At 40.8% G+C, this 17,559-nt stretch overlaps 1 long non-coding RNA gene across 3 annotated transcripts in view; it reads right to left on the bottom strand.

Moving 5' to 3' along the window:
* Positions 1-1,946: 1,946 nt before the first annotated feature.
* Positions 1,947-17,559, bottom strand: part of LOC136293153 (uncharacterized) — a 56,928-nt gene continuing 41,315 nt past the window's right edge. For all 3 annotated transcript variants that reach the window (XR_010722096.1, XR_010722097.1, XR_010722098.1), the window contains exons 7-12: positions 16,433-16,634; positions 13,073-13,113; positions 12,130-12,230; positions 10,707-10,787; positions 4,156-4,195; positions 1,947-2,997 (exon numbers count right to left, since the gene is read on the bottom strand). This is a non-coding gene — a long non-coding RNA (uncharacterized lncRNA). The remainder of the gene's footprint in view (positions 2,998-4,155; positions 4,196-10,706; positions 10,788-12,129; positions 12,231-13,072; positions 13,114-16,432; positions 16,635-17,559) is intronic.

Below are 17,559 nucleotides of genomic sequence, written 5' to 3'. Positions count from 1 at the left end.
CTCCTAGCCCTGAGAATTAAAACAAGATGAAGTACTGGAAAGGCACAGTCACCTTGCATTAACACAGTGGTGTTACTACAACAGTGATTTTAAAACTATATCCTGTTTTTAAACAAGAGTTTTTAAACTAAATTATAAATATCTTTGTATAGGCTTATGGCCACTGTGCTCTTTATTATTCTAGCCTGGTTTCTAATGCAAGGTTCTACTTTTATCTTCAGCTTTTAAATGAATGCAGCTCCCACTGAGCAACTTGGAGCCGTGGGGCAGACATTCCACAGGCTGCAAGCACAGCTGGTGCCTGACTGGATCACTTCACTGCATCCTAATAGATAAAACTCTGCTCCTGGTGCACTGCTCATCTCCTGTGCCACGACCCAACAACAAGCCTTGTCCTGAGCAGCAGCACCTCAGTGGGGATGTGGCAGGGACAGGGAGCTAAGGAGAGGGAGATACACGTGACGAGAATCTCCGGCCCGTATTTATTTCTGGGTGCCAAAATGGATTTAATATTTTATTAGCTGTGGAGTTTGCAAGACAGCTGATTATATTGGGCCGAGGCAAAGGACCCAGTATTTTCAAATGCAGAGCATCCATTTGAAATGACTACAGCCAGGCACAGGCCAGGCAGTCGATGAAATATTTAGCTCATAAAGCCTTTCAGTGTGAGAGGCTGGGGCCAGACGTGGGTGCTGTGATGTTGAAAACCACAATACCCAAACCTGAGGTGCCCCAGCACCCAACATGGAGGCCCCAGAGGTGCAGCAGTTGCCCAGGGAGTGGGGCCATGGGGCCTCAAGGTCCCATAGCCCCAGGGACCTTGAGTCCTGACTCCTGCCAGGGTGCAGGAGCCCGTGCTGGGCACAGACTGGTTTGGCAGGGAACAGGCACCAAAGCCTTTAAATTCTTGGCATACCCTGCTCTGCGTGCATGTGTTCACCCCAGAGTGCAATGGGGGAAACTGGTGCAAACTGAACCACAGAAGTCAGGGAAGAGTGTTAGCATTGGACGTGCTGGAATGGTACCCAGACTGGACAGTTCAGCTGTGCTGAAGCTTCACCTGGCTAAGAAACTGCTAACCTGCTTCTTCTGGGTTAAAATTTGTAACTTAACAACCTCTGCACCAGATGGCAAAGTTTTAATGAGTATGCCCAAGGGTAACAGAATAAATGAAATCTGGTTTCTGCTGCCCTCTGATACAATTTCACAGTTCCTACCCTTGCTACCCTTCACAGTTCCTTCACATCTGTGAACCCCTCTCCAAGCCTTCAATTCCTCTTCTCTGTCCCACAGACTCACAATATCCTACTCTCATTTCTGGACTACTTACATCCTCCTCTGCCTCAGACCCCTCCCATTTCACCTGTAAATTATGCCAAATTTCCAGTGATCCCAGCTTTCTTCCACATCTTCTGACCTGAGCTGTGTGGTTGGTCAGGTGGCAGCAGTAGCACATGCTCTGGTTTTGCCAAGGTGCTGCGGGGATGGTCAGTCCATCAGTCCTGCTCATCACAGACGCTGGGTCAGATTCTCCCTGCCTTTCTGACAGACAGCAGAGAAAATACCATTATTTTTCCCAAGCAGTGCTTAAGTTCATTTAAGAATCCACTGACAAGGGATGTGGCACTCAAAAAAGGGCTACAAAACTCCATGGATTTATCCAAATCCAACCACCAACTCAATCCCTACTCAGAGGTCATTGGCTGAAACACTTGCTCTGTTTCTCAATTTAACTGTACAAACAGACACTGGTACTAAGGAGGGCTTCACTGAGGCCCATATTTCTAATTCAGCTGAAGAGTTAAAGGGAAGCCACAACAAGCACTCTCTGCCCCAGGAACTCCCCCCAGCACACCCAGAGCCACGTGGTGACTTTACAAAATCTATTTATACGTGCAGTAATCCACTAACCGTACGGGTTGGAAAATGTTGTGCAGTCTGAGAAGAATCAATATGGAGTCTAAAGAGCTAGAAAGCCCTGAAGAATTTCGTTATTGACTAAAACCTCCAAATAATCCAAAAGCCTGGAAGTTGTACCTTATATGCTGTGAATACCTTCTAATAAGTACTTTGGTAGAGTTTCAATATCAAACCCATGATGCAAAGGAGGTCACTGCAACACTGCTTCATAGACTAAGGAACTGCCATCTAAATAAAGGCTCTATTTCCAAAAACTTTGTGCATGGGAAAGGTGTTCTTTTCTTCGGCTGTGGATTTTTCTTTTTTTTTTTTTACTTAATTCTTCTTTCATTGTACACTGCTCTCAGCTGCCCTCACTGTTCTATGCACAACTGAGATTTAACAAAGCCTTTTCTCAGAGCTTTTATTTTCTTAAAACATTTCCTTGATGTTTGCAACCAGGTTGATTAAAAGTAAGGACAAATACGATTGCAGGATGCCCAAGCACATGCCCTGGCAGTCCCTCAGTGCTGCCCTAGATTTCAACCCTGCTACTACCAAAAGTACATGACAGTGGGGATTGCAGGACTGCTCCAAACCTTAGGGCACAACATTGATTTGTAGATCATGATTATTTTTGGAATGTCCCATCCTCCTGCTCTCCAAAAAGGATTTGATAGCTTTTACATTTAAGTTAAAATATTATAGAATATAGATGTAAAGCCTAATTCCACTTTCTTGTATGAAGAGATCCTGAATATTTAAAATAGGTTTAACCCTTTGCTATTAGTTTTACTTCTTTAGTTATTAGTTGGATGTACACATACTGCTATAACTCAATGGAAAAATTCAAAACTGGTGTGGGCATTGAACTCTGTACCCATTAAAGAACCCCCTGCACTTTGTGATTATCACAATGAAACATTTGGGGAAGGACTTGGTTTGGGTTTTTCTTTAAATTATAAAATATCTCTTTTAGCAGCAGAACTTGAAGAACATGCTCAGTTTCACTCATGTATTTACACTTCAGTGTATCCTGCAGGATTTCACTGGATTGGAGCTGAGCTGCAGAAATTCATTTCATCCAGTCAGCAACACCTGTGCAAAGATATTTAGAACTGCCTAAGTCACCATATTTGCAAAATTTTCCAGGAAAAGAACCCCAACATTATCTACTTAGAATTTGTCTAGATGCTTAAAAATGTGCTAAGAAGATAATTATGACAAAGTTACACTATAAAGGCACTCTGCTAAAAAAAATGAGATGGAATATATGGGTATTCTTTTCTCCCATAGAACAACCTATACTTAGCATCAAAGTATCAAAGTTAAAAAGAAGAAACCAGAATCTTAGAATGATTTAGGCTGGGAAACTTCTAAGATTATCAGGAAGAGAGGTAAAATAAATTACATGTTTCTACACAGCACAAATGTTTATCCAACTGTATGTAATAGTTATTAGATGCTTTTGTTTCAATTTTAGCCATTAATCCAGAAATTATTAGAAAGTTTGCAATGGAAATCTCTTTGGGCAATTTTAGGAATCTTTAAAATGAAATTTTTGCTCTTGGAACTTTCCAGGTTTTGTGTCCTGGCATGGACAGTGATGCTGACTCCCTGGGACTCTCTAAACTCTCCCCAAGGACAGTGAGGTCATTGTCTCTTAGTAAGCACAGAGCAAAGACACCCAAGGAGTTCACAAGCATACAAGAAATGGAGTATTAACTCTCACTCCAGATGACAGTTCTGCATGGAGAGTGGAATTTCTTCCAGCAGGGGGAGATTGACCATTTCAGGTAAGGAATTCTCCCTGGCAGTGAGCCCTGACTGGGCTCTGCACTGACAGAGGAGTGCAGCCTGTTCCCCTGTCCACACCGCCTCGGGTCCAGGGCTGATCTCGAGGCCATAGCAATAACTCGGGTTGTGTTTCCCTAAAAAACCTTTCTGCATGAAGGCTCCTTCTGTGGTGTCCACAGAAGCCGGGTGCTCGATCACCACATCAGCACTGCACATCCATCATGGAGGAAAACAGAAAGAGCAGCAATAACCCCCCCAGGAGCTGTGTCTGGGGAAGAGGCAGCTCTAGCTTTTTTTCAGTCTGTTTATGAAACTGAAGATTGTGTTTGGAGGAGGGCAGCAGTGAGTCTGAGCATACATTGGCTATGAGATGCAACGTGGATGCACGTGGCTCCTGCCACCAGGGCCCAGCAGCAGCCCTGGTGTGGTTTGCACCAGCCTGTGCGCTCAGGCACTTACCTCCTGGTAAGCAGAGACCATCCTTACCCCGCGTGCAGGGCTGGAAAACACAAGTAGATATCATAAATATTAAATATTCACTTTTTTTTTCAAATAAGGCAGTATACCGGCCACAGAAATGCTCCTAATTTATATGCAAGTACTCTTTGACTTAATTTTTTATCAGTACCTAGCAGCACTAAGGCATGAAGCCTAGGCAGATATGCAGACTGCAGCCCTGGAAAACCCAGGCAGCAGCATAGCAAGAGGATTAACCAAACATGAGGCATTAGAATATTGCAAAGAGGATCAAAAGAGATTTGTGACTGAAAAGCCACCCACCAGAATTACAGTCAGCTGAGAAGCCGGACAGAGAAAAAGTGGGTAAATGTTTTGCATTTAGATGGCTCCTAGAATAAACTCAGACTTTGGGATGTGCACTGCAATACAACACAGATCAGGCTTCCATTTGACATGGAGCTGCTAACAAAGCCACCTTCTTTCTATACTGAAAATTATGGCTTTGTGACAGTCAGATGTTAACTGGAAAAATGCAAGAATCACATTGAAATGTGATCGCTGGCATGCCTGAAACAAAGAGCCCTGAGGGCAGCAACAAAGCAGTAGCTATACAAAAATTGCCATAGAAAAGGAAACAATTCAGAGAAATAAGAGGAACTTAAGGCCCAATCTTGCCATAACGTTTCCTTCTCCAAAATAAAAATCACTCTTGGTGTTCCTGCTCCAAAAGGATACTAAAATTAATTATTAAACAGGAAATTGCCTCCCAGCAGAGATAAAGACTGACATCACTGCAGGCGGGGTTGTGGATCAGCAGAACAGTGACACACTAAAATCCTGCCCCTCCCAATTTTGTGACATCTGTGGACATTAACGTACTTAATGTAGGGAAGTCATGTGTTTCACAGGAATGTTGTACCTGTCTGTACCTTCAAATAATGAGCAACAACTCCCCCCTTTTCCTCCTCCTCTGCTTTGCTTTCACACCTTGCTTTGGCTGCACCTGCCTATGTTTATGTCTGTCCATCCATAAGTCTTTCTGCCTCCTCTTTTCTACAGATCCAGCAGGTGAGGGGAGGGCACGAGCAGCCAGGTGGGCGTGTGGCTGTTAACTCAGCTTAACCCACGACACTGTTTTATGCCAGCTTTGTTCAGAGTAAGGCATCCTGCCCCTAAGGACCAGCTCTTCCTGTGTTTTTAGGGACAAGGCTAAAGATGATGAATGGGTGTGAAATGCAGAGCTTTTCCTAGTACCTACAGTAACTCCCCAAACCACCTTTCTCTATCAGATCAGTTTCTCCGCCTTGAGAGACTAAGCAGAACAAACACGTGGAAGGGTGAACTCTTGCTGCCACGAGAGCAGTGGTGATGGCTTTTGCTGCTTTAAGAGCCTAGTCCATTCCTCTCAATGTTCCTGGAGGGCAGGCATGCTTCCCCCCTGACTTTCAGCAATATCACAGGCAGCCCTGGAGTGAGCACCAAAGACGGCCCCTGCTGTGCAGAACTGGTCAGTGTGCTGAGGAGGTGGGCAAGAAAACCGGCTCCCTTTGAGCACAGGGCAAATGGATTTTCAAATGAGCCAGGAGAAATGAGCCAGAAGATGCCTTAGAAAGGAGCTGGGGTAGTGACTCGCTCAGAGGATACATTAAAGCAAAGACAGGGGGCTGAAGGATACACATGCTGAGGAATCGCATCCCTCAGGGAGATTTATGGGTGACTGAATCTGAGCTATTGCTGCTGCTGGAAACTTCCATTTCCCTAAATTGCCTTGCTGGCTGAGATCAAGCCCTCTGTACTTTTTCTCATACACCAACATCACCTTTTGCAGCACAAATGGCAAATAAATTCCTTTATAAAGCCACAAAATTACTTCAACTGTCACCAAAATGAGAAGATAAATTTGAAATTAATTTTCAGAAAAATCTAATTTACCAACAATGTCCTCATGATTACCTCACATAATAAATATTTTGATATCTTTAGACATTATTCAACACCCAAATGATCTAATTATCTTATCTGAGATACCATCCAATATTAAATGTCCTTTCCACCCTATCACAAGGTTTTTCAGTTGCATCATCTTCAAATCAGGGCTCTTGTACACAGGGAAATTTATGACATTATATAGATCAAATAGAAAGATGCAATAATTGTTTTTGGAGGTCATAACTAGAAATATTACCTATAACCACGTAACAGCAAAGAAGAAAATAAATTTCATTCATGCTATAGGTAGATGCCTGTACACATAACTTTGCAATTTGATTAAAAAAAAAACCACACTAAAAAAACCAACAAAACCCCCCCCCTAAACAAAACAAACCCCAAAAAAACCCACCAAAAACCCCAAACAAACAAACAAAAACCCCAAAACTACAATCCAAAACAAACCAACACAACTTTTAACAGGAAAAAGTCATTTATTTGGGGGGACACAAATGTCATAAGCAAGTAGAACAACTCAGCTGAAATCATGTTCGTTAGGGATGGTCTGTGTAACAGTTACTCTATGCTAAGAGATTCAACAGAGCATGAGCTCCCATTTCAGGAGCCCTTTTGGACTAGAGTTCTGCTTCAAGTCTCGTTCTTCCCAGTTTTTCTTTAATTTTATGATACCCATTCCTACCTTAAATATAGCACTGGAAAGAATATTTCAGTTGGAATATGGAGTTTGATGGCATAAGATTGCTACACATTTACTTCATTAAGGCAAGGCTTTGAAGAAAAGCTAATCTTCAAAAAAAAGTGCATGTAAGAAAGTTTTCAGTCATAAAAAGACTCCAAGTATTTGATCTGTTAATATGCATCATTCTAAACAAGCCATTGAAGCTTAAGATCATCTACTGCTAAAAAGATCTAAAAATGGAGAAGGCACAATTTGAATAGTAAAAGGTTTGTGGAATAAGCTTCGAGATGGAATAACACCAGGATTGATACCTTGGTTTCAGTGTTAATTGAGATACAGTGTTCACCTTTGACAGGTGGTGGGTGTACCTGTCGGTTTGGGGCTGGCAGAGGCTGCTGAGGTAAGCCAGGGCTGGAGCTAGGGGCAGGTCAGACCTACAGCAAAAATAAACATCCAGAAGTACACTGCCAACAGGCCCTGAGAAGTGATGCCTAAGTATTGGGGTAGGCAAAGACAAATAGGGTTTAGGCTGGAAGAAAACTTGGACCTAAGGCAAAATCTTGTTTATAGACACCTGCCAAAAACTACCAAGGGTACAAAATTTATCCGTGGAAGTTTAATGGCAGGAGCTCCAATCTCTGTCCATTTTCCAGCCAGGTCTGGCTTACAAAAGAACATACCTCAAGCAGTAGGAACTGATGCCTGGTTTTGTTACCCAAGCAGAAGGGTAGGTGACAAAAATGTCACGAGTATTATATGAGAATGAACCCTCTCTGGATCAGCCTCTGGCTGTTTTGGGGTGCAGACATCCTGCATCGCATCGGTTTGGGATGTGGCCCTGAGTTTAAATGAGGACAGATATGCACAGACATACACACACAGAGTTTTGTACCCTAATAATCTCTGATCCAGTAGCTCATAAAACTAGAAAATGCCTTGGAGGGATTTTCAGTATGATTATATAGTTATGTTTTAATAAATTAGTTAATATAGAAAAGTAATATAATCTCTGAGAGACAAACGGACTACAAAAAACCCAGGAAGGCCATTTGGTTCCAGGTGATCTGCCAACAACCCTATAGCTTAACACTAACTTGAATAACTTCTCACTCTCTTTCTGGCTGTCCCTTCTTCCCCTTCCCCTCAAGTCAGAAGTCTTTTAGATGTCTGAATTAAAGATTGTTCATCTCACGCAGTTCGAAGTTCAAGATCCTGCTTGTATGTGGTATGACCTCTTACTAGCTGGAAAACTTTACTCAAATACAGGCTCTGTGATGAGAGGCCAACAATTGGATGCAGTTTCCACAGCAAAACTTGTGTCACTTAGCTTCAAAACAAGCCTGCATTTAGTGAACTAAAGGAGTTGTTCAGTGGCACAGCTAAGAGCTCACAAACACACACAGTCTGACAAATTCTTTTCAGCCAGCGTCAACAGTATCCACAGACAGACAGGCATTTCAAGCCTCAGTTCTTCTCAGTCAGAGAGGATGAATCAGGATGAATAGTTTCAGCCAAACAAGAATATTTAGGAGGTTTATGTATCTCATCTAGGAACAGCATCACATAGTACCAGTAAATAAATAAATAACGCACAAATAAATAAATGACCAAATATGATCCTTTGAGCTTCATCATTCACCTTTTTCTATGCCAAAAAAATAAGATCCTAAGCCACTCCATCTTGCCTATGGCCATAAACAATTTCCTACCCAATTTACTATTGTCTTGATTTTAATTAATAAAGGAGTTAATAAGATTTTTTCTTCTGAAGTCTTTGGACAGAATTGATGTGAAATGTACTAGATAGAGACCTCCTATAAGTAAAAAATAACTTTGAATGAAGATGTAGCTGTTGAATTCAGTTCTGACATTCCCTGCAGGCTTACAATACAAGCACTCTATTGCAAACATAATGACAGGCACAATAAATTAATGACTTGTATCTATGAATATCACATTATTTCATGGATAGCACATGCACGCTGTTATCACATCATACTGTCATAATATTTGTTTGATGTTCATATAAGGGCACAGTTAAGAAGAGAGTGTTCATCACCTTTTTATTAAGGTGACAAAAAATGAGAACCATCTCTCACTTGGAAGAAGCTTGTTTGGAAATTATTTGAAACACTAGCCCTCTCAGGAGAGGCAGCAAAAATATCTCTTCTATCATCTTACAGGAGTAGCCTGTGAGCCACGTTAATCATCTTGGACTGAAATTTATAACAACATATGGAAGACTTGCCTCACTATTATTAGAAGTTGCAAGTTTCATATGTGTTCCTCAACTAATTTAAGGGTCACTCCTGCTTCGAACATTATACCCCAAGTAATAAGTGCTATAACAGGTCATTTGCATTCAGGAAATTATTTTTGGAAGGAGCTCCTGCTTGATGCAAAAGAGCAAAGGACACTGGAAACTAAAGTCAAGAATTGACTTCTCTTGGGCCCTGATCCACACAGATTTTGCAAGTCCATATGATCTTTTAATTCAGTTTCAAAGGATTTTGATAACATCACCTTTGGAATATTTTGCCTTCAGTGACATTTTGCCAGGTTTTCTTAGTATTTACTCACGGCTTTGCGTATGTGCTTCTTAAAGAACAGAATTGCAGACAAGATTTGGTCTCTTCAACCAGTTCTGTGACTTCCTTGTACCTTTACCATGCCTCAAATTTATTGTTATTTCATCCTTAGAAAGAAGAAAGCCACTTCATGTTATAATATCTCTGTCTTGGACTCCGTATTATAAGCACGAATAAAGAATTTAGAGAAAAGCTATCTGCATCCTTTTGGGTATTGATACAACTTTTCAGTTCTCCCTAGCAGAAAACTACAAGCAAGGTTTCGTGCTCCCCCCTGCAGTGAATTCGATGATGTTAAAAATGTTTACACAGGCACGTTGATGATGATACCATTGCACTGCAATCTATATCCCACCCTCCTCCCCAGAATCAAAACCCTCCAAGCTCAGTCCTACAGCCACAAAAAGCCATTTTGGAAGGTTCTCAGCCAATTCCAAAAGTCATCACTGAGCATCAGTCAAGTGAACAGAGTCTGTTTATTTAAGCTCTGAAACACTTCTTTTTCCTCATGAATTTCCTTTAAACATAGTCATGCTGCTCCTACACTCAAGCATACGGCAGATGGAAAATAAATTTATTCTAGCTTATTTCCTGAACACTGAACTTGCAGCAGGCAAAATCACAGGTGGTGGTGTACACTCTGGCTGCATGATACACCACTGGGTAGTAGTAAAAATAATGTTACATTTTACTTTTACCCCATGAGGAAAAGTACATTTCAGATCTTCCAGAGGAAATCAAATCTTGTCTTTGAAAAATTTTGGGTTCTTATCCACTGTTAAATTACATTTAAGGGATGACACTGGTAGAAGTATTTAGTATTCTAATTGTCACCCCAGTAAAGTCAAGTGCAGCATTTAAAATTATTACATGATTGAAAAAACCTTAATAATACATTGTTTGCATTATTCTAACCTATGAAAATTTGATTTTAGATTCCAAATATTTCCATGTTCTAGAAGTAGCCAGAACCACCCAAAGTGGAATAATTTAGTGCTGCTTTTTAAGAGCCGCAGTTCTCATGAAGTTTGGCCATAGCTAAACAGGAAGCACTTTGAGGAAAATGCTTTCATTCTGCCTTCCAGTCAGACAAACCTGTGGAGCAAACTGTTCAGCTGGGAGTACCCAGTCAGCCAGAGGAACAACTGAATTACCTGCAAAGCTTACAGGGTTTCATGTTTATTATTCTTTTAAAAATCTGGTATTACATAAAGAGAATGCCACTGTGGATAGCTTAATTAAAAACTTCTCTTCAGCATGCAGGTGGCTTTTTTTTGTAACTTCCAAATACTGGTGGGTAGAGTGAGTAAATACAGGACAACTCTAATTGTTACCTTGTCAGAAGTACTGTAGACATTTGCAGAATATTGTTGATTACTCCATCTTCAGAGAAAGAAGCTCCCTGCAGCGTAACCCTAGAGAAGAGAGACAAAAATGATACCGAGCTGAAGCACCAATACCAAAAAAGCAGAGCTATTTACTATGGAAAAAGGAGAACAAGATAAATTACCTAAAGTTATGCATGGAACAGAGAAGGGAGATAAGAAATCACTGATTTCTCATAAAAATAAATAAATAAAAATTTCAATAGACCGTAAAATGGAATGGAAATAAAAGACAATCCATTGGGGTTAAAATGACAGTACCTAATACGTAACAAGCTCACAGGGGATGCCACCATTATAATGGATTTAGAGCACCCAGATTTACTGCAGCGTGCACCTCAAAGTTTGCAAAAGATTTTTCATCTCATGCTTTGACACTAAAGGCAGTCTTTAGTAGAGCTCAAGGTATGAGGTGGCAGATTATTTTGCAGGCTTGCTGAGATTCCTTGAGGATTATGCAGTTTCCTAGCAGCCATGATTTTGGTAATATAACAAAGGACCTGGTTATATTCAAACAGGCACAGGTTATCTCTGATTTCACAGCCTCAGCCAAAACTGGTGAGGTATTAATTAAACAGCAGAAAACAGAAAAGCACATATTTCATAGAACATGCAGCTTAAAGACAGTTTCCCTGAAAAACAAAAGGCACTGGTGAAAACCAGAAGAGAGAAGGGAAAGATAAAAGTGGGAACAGCAGCTCAAGTAAAAAAGTTTGCATTCTTTGTAGCCACGTTTCCCTTCATACCTCTGGATCAAGCCCCTTGAATCTTAAAAGAAGCCCATAAATTTTAAGGAATTAGCAACTAGTAAGCCCAGAAATATAAACCAAGTGAATGGTAATGTTTAGGACCCTAAATGGCTGAATTAGATCCAAGAATACAACCCTGAGAGTCAGCAATGAGAAATTGAAAAGATATTTGCATTACATTGTTACAAAAGCAGAGAAACCTTACCAGGCTTGTTTGAATGGGAATGAAAGCAACCTGAATTCCTGACTCCCAAGGATTTTATCATACAGATGCAAAGCCTGCTCTGGAGGCCTGAGACTCCTCCGATCCTCACGAGAACTGCCCCAAGCCCATTAGCTTTTTGGTTGATTCGAACCCATTAAGAAGATTTGTGTTTTATTGTGGTCCTCTATTTAAACATCTGCTCTTACTCTGTCCTTTGTAGAGTGCCAAAAGAGATTTTCCAGGAAAACCCCAAACCAAATCCACTCTATTTTATAATGGCTACTGCAACTGCCAAGGAAATTTGTGAGTGGACTACCTGGATGCAAACTGTGATGGATATCTCCCCTGTGCTGTGGGGAGCAAATGAATCAGTATAGACAAGATAAATTTCAGTTCTTTAGCCATGTCTCAGACCAACCTTCATCACCAGCTGAGCTGAGCCAGTGCCAATGTATTTGGGCAAGCTGGTTCCAGGTCCTCATTTTATCCCTTGCCTTTGGTTCCCTTCTTGGCACTTCTCTGGAAAAAAAAACTGTGAGGGAAGTGTCTCTCAAGGCACAGCTAGAAAATGTACTGGTCCTCAGAGGAAATCTGACTTCCCCCCAAATTAAAGGCCAAATAATTCACTCCAAGCCCAATGCACTGCTGGAAGATGGAGAAGTATTTGTTTAGCATCACCACAACCTGCAGCTGGGAGAAGAGGAACCACCATTCCCGTGCTCCATAGCTGTTACTTCACAAACCAGGCAGCTACAGAGTCCATGTTGGTCTCCCCTTAACCTCTACTAATTCCCAGGATTGGGAGTGCTTGTGTTGTGTGTTCGTCTGCTTTTATACTGAAAGAGAAACTCCATGGGGGACAGTGCTGTGAGAAAAAACGGAAGTGGAAACACTCCCCTGTACCACTGGCTGATTTTTCTAATTCTGTACAGAAAGAGGAAAGGTTTGGCCAGGCCACCAGGACCCTTTTCATGTGAGGTGATCCTTTGGTGTGTTTCTGGTGAGGGTGTGGGGTCCCTGATTGCCCTTCCTTCCAGCACAAGCATCCAACCAGCCATGCTCTGGTCCCAGGGCCTGTTATTTTCCCAAGGAAGAAGGATATGGGAAAGGTTTACTATGATTTATACACTGCAGATAGCAAAGACTTATTAGAGAGGGAAGAGGGGCATAAAGCATGACGGGTCTGCTCTAGGAACTGCATATTAATGCCAGTTCCCAAAGAGCAGCTCAGCCCCAATGACTGACAGCTTCGGAAGATGGCTGTTTTCAGGAAGCAAAACCCTTTCCAAATGCTACGAACACTCAGAGCATTCTGGGGCTCTTATCCTTTATAAGTTAACCAAAAAGAACACACCTCTTACCTTGCTGTATGGAGAAATTACTGACAGATGTGACTTCCTCTCTGCAAACCACAAAGGATACCATTATACTGAAAACCACTTTTCAATTAGATTCTCACTAGAAAATAAAAATTAAATTTTGTGCTATGCAATGATATTTGCTGGTATTATCCTCCGAGTTTGTACTTGCTGCACTGTTCTGTTTCACTCTGGGCTAACACAGCTTGGGGGCATTCAAAGAGCTTCTTGAAACACAGCACATCATAATGCAAAACTAACATCCTTTCTCTTGTAATATGCTTCTTTCAAAATTACTCACAGAAGAGGCTACAAAGTTGCCTACCAGCATTCCGCTTCTTGTTACTCTTTATTAGTTGTAACTGGCTGAAAGGACATGAAATTTAGCCCTATATAGCAATGTTTAACTTAAACCCCCCCAAAACCTGTTAATCTGAGTTATTATTAAAAATTATTAGCTTATATCAATATCAGGTGACTCTAAATGTTAGCCCAAAGTACAAGATGTAAATCACTAACTAATTAGCATTTCTAGGTACAGTCTTCCTCTATGAACTGTACATACACATTGCATACCATTCCAGATCTATCCTGAAATAAGTAATTCCTTCGCATTATTTTGATAAACCTTATTTCTTGTAAGAAACATACAGAATTGGTCAGGTAGCACAACTGTGGAAAGTCTTTTGTGACATTATGATCCCCCAGCTAATGCTTGATAGTGTGATCTGGCTATCAGAAAGGGCTATACAGAAAGGAAATCTCATATCTCAAACCAGCCAGTGCAATGAGAAAGCTTTTGAGCAGAAACTGCTCAAAATTAGACTTGAATGTCTAATTAAACATACCTATATGGAATATATGTACACAAACCCTATAACTATAGATATACCAGCATAGTAACTTTTAACACAATTTAGGATCTACTGAAGCAATTTCTCTCTACGAAGTTATTACTGGGATGTTAAAATTTACCACACTGCTTTCTCAGAGTTGCTCATATAAATCATTAGATACATCAATTAAGTTTAAAATTAGCAAAGCAGGCAACTGCACAGTTCAATAGTTCTTCATTAATTTTCCTTTGTTCTAGAGGCTTTGGACAAAATGACAAAATGCTTCCATTTCTTAATGTTGAACAACTTCAGTAAATTGTAGAAAGTACAATAAAGTAATTTGATGTAGTCAATTTTATTTCCATTTTGCATTGCATTCCTAATTGTATCATCAATCTCTTTTATTAGTATGCTTTGGAAAGCCTTAAGTTGGGTCAAGTGATTATATTTTTAATTGATCATAACCTCGGCATTGTGTGCAGCAAGCCTTTTTTCTTCTCAAAACTTCAGAAGCAGTTGTGAAGTTCCTCATATTTATGTACTGGAAAAACCCTGGTACAAAGTTCACACGACATAAAAAAAGCTTTGTGTAGTTATCACAAAAGCAGTAGCAAACAAATAACTCTGTATCTATTAATCTGGGTATCCATGGAATATTTTTCTCCATTAACTCTTCCAGATCTACTCACTAAAAGCCATTCTCCAGCCTTCATTATGCTGGGATATCTTAAAACTAAACTTTGAAGGAACAGCCACTGTAACAATTTCAGATTTCCTCTGTGAATTCTGATTTTTATGCATCCTTTCAGTCATTTGCATCGTCAACAGAGAATATAAAATCTTTAGGTGGTTTCCATGAGTCTAGGCATATAGCCATGGATACAGTGATAGTTGGGCTCTTTGCTATGAAGAGTTAATTCTTAAGTAGTTTTTTTAGGTAGAGGGGGTTTGAAAGTCTGTCACTGAAGGTAAAAAACCCCCAAACAGTCAATTCCCTTGTGGTTTATCTTTGTCTCCTAACAACCACTTGGCTAATGCTGCCAACAAGCAGGCTGAAAGGAGAGAAAAACTTGAAATCCCAAGGATAAAAAACAAAACCCAAAAGCAAACTTGTAAATTTTTAAAGCATCAGCCTTTAAAATTGTTAGGAATTGGAAGTGTCTGCTAGAGTAGCCAGAGGAAATTCCCAGGAGAAAAGGGCAGAAAAGCTAAAGCTTTAGCCAGTATAGGCAGCTTTCCTTCAGCTGATACTCTTATGTGATGCTTCATAATGGAGCTCATAAATAGGGAACATCTTTGCTGCATCAGCAGGGAGTGAACAACAAGTAAGATATAAATAAAGGAGGGGGAGTAAATGCTGAGTTTCTTCTTGGACGCCCCAACGCCTTTAAACAGTTGTGCTAGTTATGTGAAAATCCTTCAAAGGTACCTAATTTATTACAAAAAATTAGCATTTATGTTTTTTTCTTCCAAATGAGAGTCAAATACATCAAGAAATTTTACACAGTCTCTGATCTGCTCTTTGTCTTCTAAAACCCTAAAGCAGCTTATGTGATTTTCCTGTCTCTGCATTATTTTGTAGAGGGGTTTTCATAAACACCTGATTCTTCGGGGTCTTACTTTAAAAGAAGCAGCTTCCTCAGAAACCACAGCCTTTTGTGCCTGCTTTTCCCCATAATACACATATGACATTAAATGACCTTGTAGGGTTATACATTTGTAATATGCTACATTTAATCATAAAATAGATGATTAAATTTTTTCCATAGGGTTTTTAAAAATTTACATTACCAGCATTTTTAATGCCAGGGTTGAATCGGGCAGCCTAGCTCTAAGTTGTCAATTTGACCTTTGCTGATGAATATGCCAGATTCAAAGGCCTCCTTGGATGACTGCAAATCTGAATGTTGCTTGATTTCTTGGAGAATGTTACCACCACTTTTCATTCAGTCCTAGTGGTAGTTGCCTCAAATTAGCCTGTCTAAAGCTGACCATAGGCCAGAGCATGGCAGAAAGGAAAGAAGCTTAATTTTGCCATAATTTTACCTTATTGATGGAATTCACCTTCCTCAAAGGTCTTTGCTTATCAGCCAGAAGGGCTGATTGACAGAGCTTTAAAGTAGACTTGAAGGGAGAGGGGACAACGCCAGGATTGGCCATGACAAGCTGTGGGATGACATGTTAGGGTTAGAGGAATGGGATGCAAGCGAGAGCCCTGAGCTGGTGGCTCCAAGACACACTGGCTGTGCTGGAGCACACTTGAACTCTACGGAGATGAGCCATGGGACTGTGAGGTGATCAGAGCCAAGACAGAAACACCTGAGAGTTTTAACCCCTATGTATTAATAAAAAAAAAAAAACTAAAAAAAAAGAAAAAGAAGGGAAAAAAAAAAAAAAAAGAAAAAAGAAAAGGAAAAAGAAACAGGAAAAGGAAAGAGACTCTTCAGAACAGCAGCCCTCGCTTCCCAGCAGATGCTGTTCCAGAAGAACCCAGCAGAGGACAGGCCACTCACACAAAATCACTGACCTCCTGGGGTGAAAATCCCCTCCGAAGAGCTGTGCCTCGGAGAAAATACAAGCATTCTTGTAGCTAGTGATGCTGAGACAAAGTATTTTGGTATTTCAAGCACTTTGATTGTGAAAACGCACGAGTGAAACCTCTCCAAGACGGGTAACAACTCTTGAGAGGAATCCAAGGTTTCCCATCAGCGATGCAGCAGCTGATGCAGCTATTTTAAAAGACATTGAAGATGAAAGCCAGGATGAATGTCAGGAATTTTAGATAAAAGCAGAAAACCTACAACTGTAAAGGAACGAAAGAAAAGACAGCATCCTTTAAGAAGGGCAGAACCCTTAGAATTAAGTAGATATTTAACAGGGCTCTTTTACAAGATATATGGTAAGATATATAGACACCATATTAAAGGCTGCAGAATACAATCCTGAATACAAAAGAACTCAGAAAAACTGGAAGCTTTCACTATAACTGCATTCTTCCTTTAAAGTTTTTAATGAACTTTATATACTTCCCCATCTGTTTCTAGGTTTCATTTCAACTATTTTAGCTCTGGAGTAGTGTGTACTGGAACACACAGGAGAGGAAAAGGCAACAGGGCATTTTTGGCCTAATTCCACAATTATGCATAGCAACACAAAAGCTGCAGGCAGGAGGGAGATGGCCAAAAGCTGAAGGTAACCCTGTACAACTTCCTCAAAGCCTACATTCAGCAGCATCTCTTGGGCAAGCCAAGAGGTCCGTCATGGGCTGAAACGGCCACAGCAGCCCTTTCGCTGTTTCCCCCATTTTATCCATCGCGCAATTGCACATCATGGCTTGTGAGACGCTCCTTAGCAGGCAGGACTCACTAGTGCAATACCTATAGCTCCTGAGTGGAGGAAATCATCTGCCAGAGTGATATTTTGTCCTGGTACTCAAACCACAGACCCAAGTACACCTCAGGGGAGACTACTCAAAATCCCAAATTGCTGAATGTCTTGGTCTTCATGGGAAAACTTCCTGCCAGCAGGGGTTGAGAAGGAGTGGCAGGATACGCCATCCAGATGGCAGTGTACCAAGGCATCCATACCCTGAGCCACACCTGCCCTTCTCCTGTGTGAAATAGGAGATCTAGAACTCAGAACTGGTAAAACCAA

The sequence above is a fragment of the Chamaea fasciata genome, unplaced genomic scaffold (assembly GCF_029207755.1).
Source record: "Chamaea fasciata isolate MVZ Bird 193981 ecotype frontalis unplaced genomic scaffold, bChaFas1.0.hap1 SCAF_8, whole genome shotgun sequence".
Classification (NCBI taxonomy): domain Eukaryota; kingdom Metazoa; phylum Chordata; class Aves; order Passeriformes; family Sylviidae; genus Chamaea; species Chamaea fasciata.
Note: the sequence above shows the minus strand (reverse complement) of the source record. Positions and strands in the feature narration are given on the sequence as shown.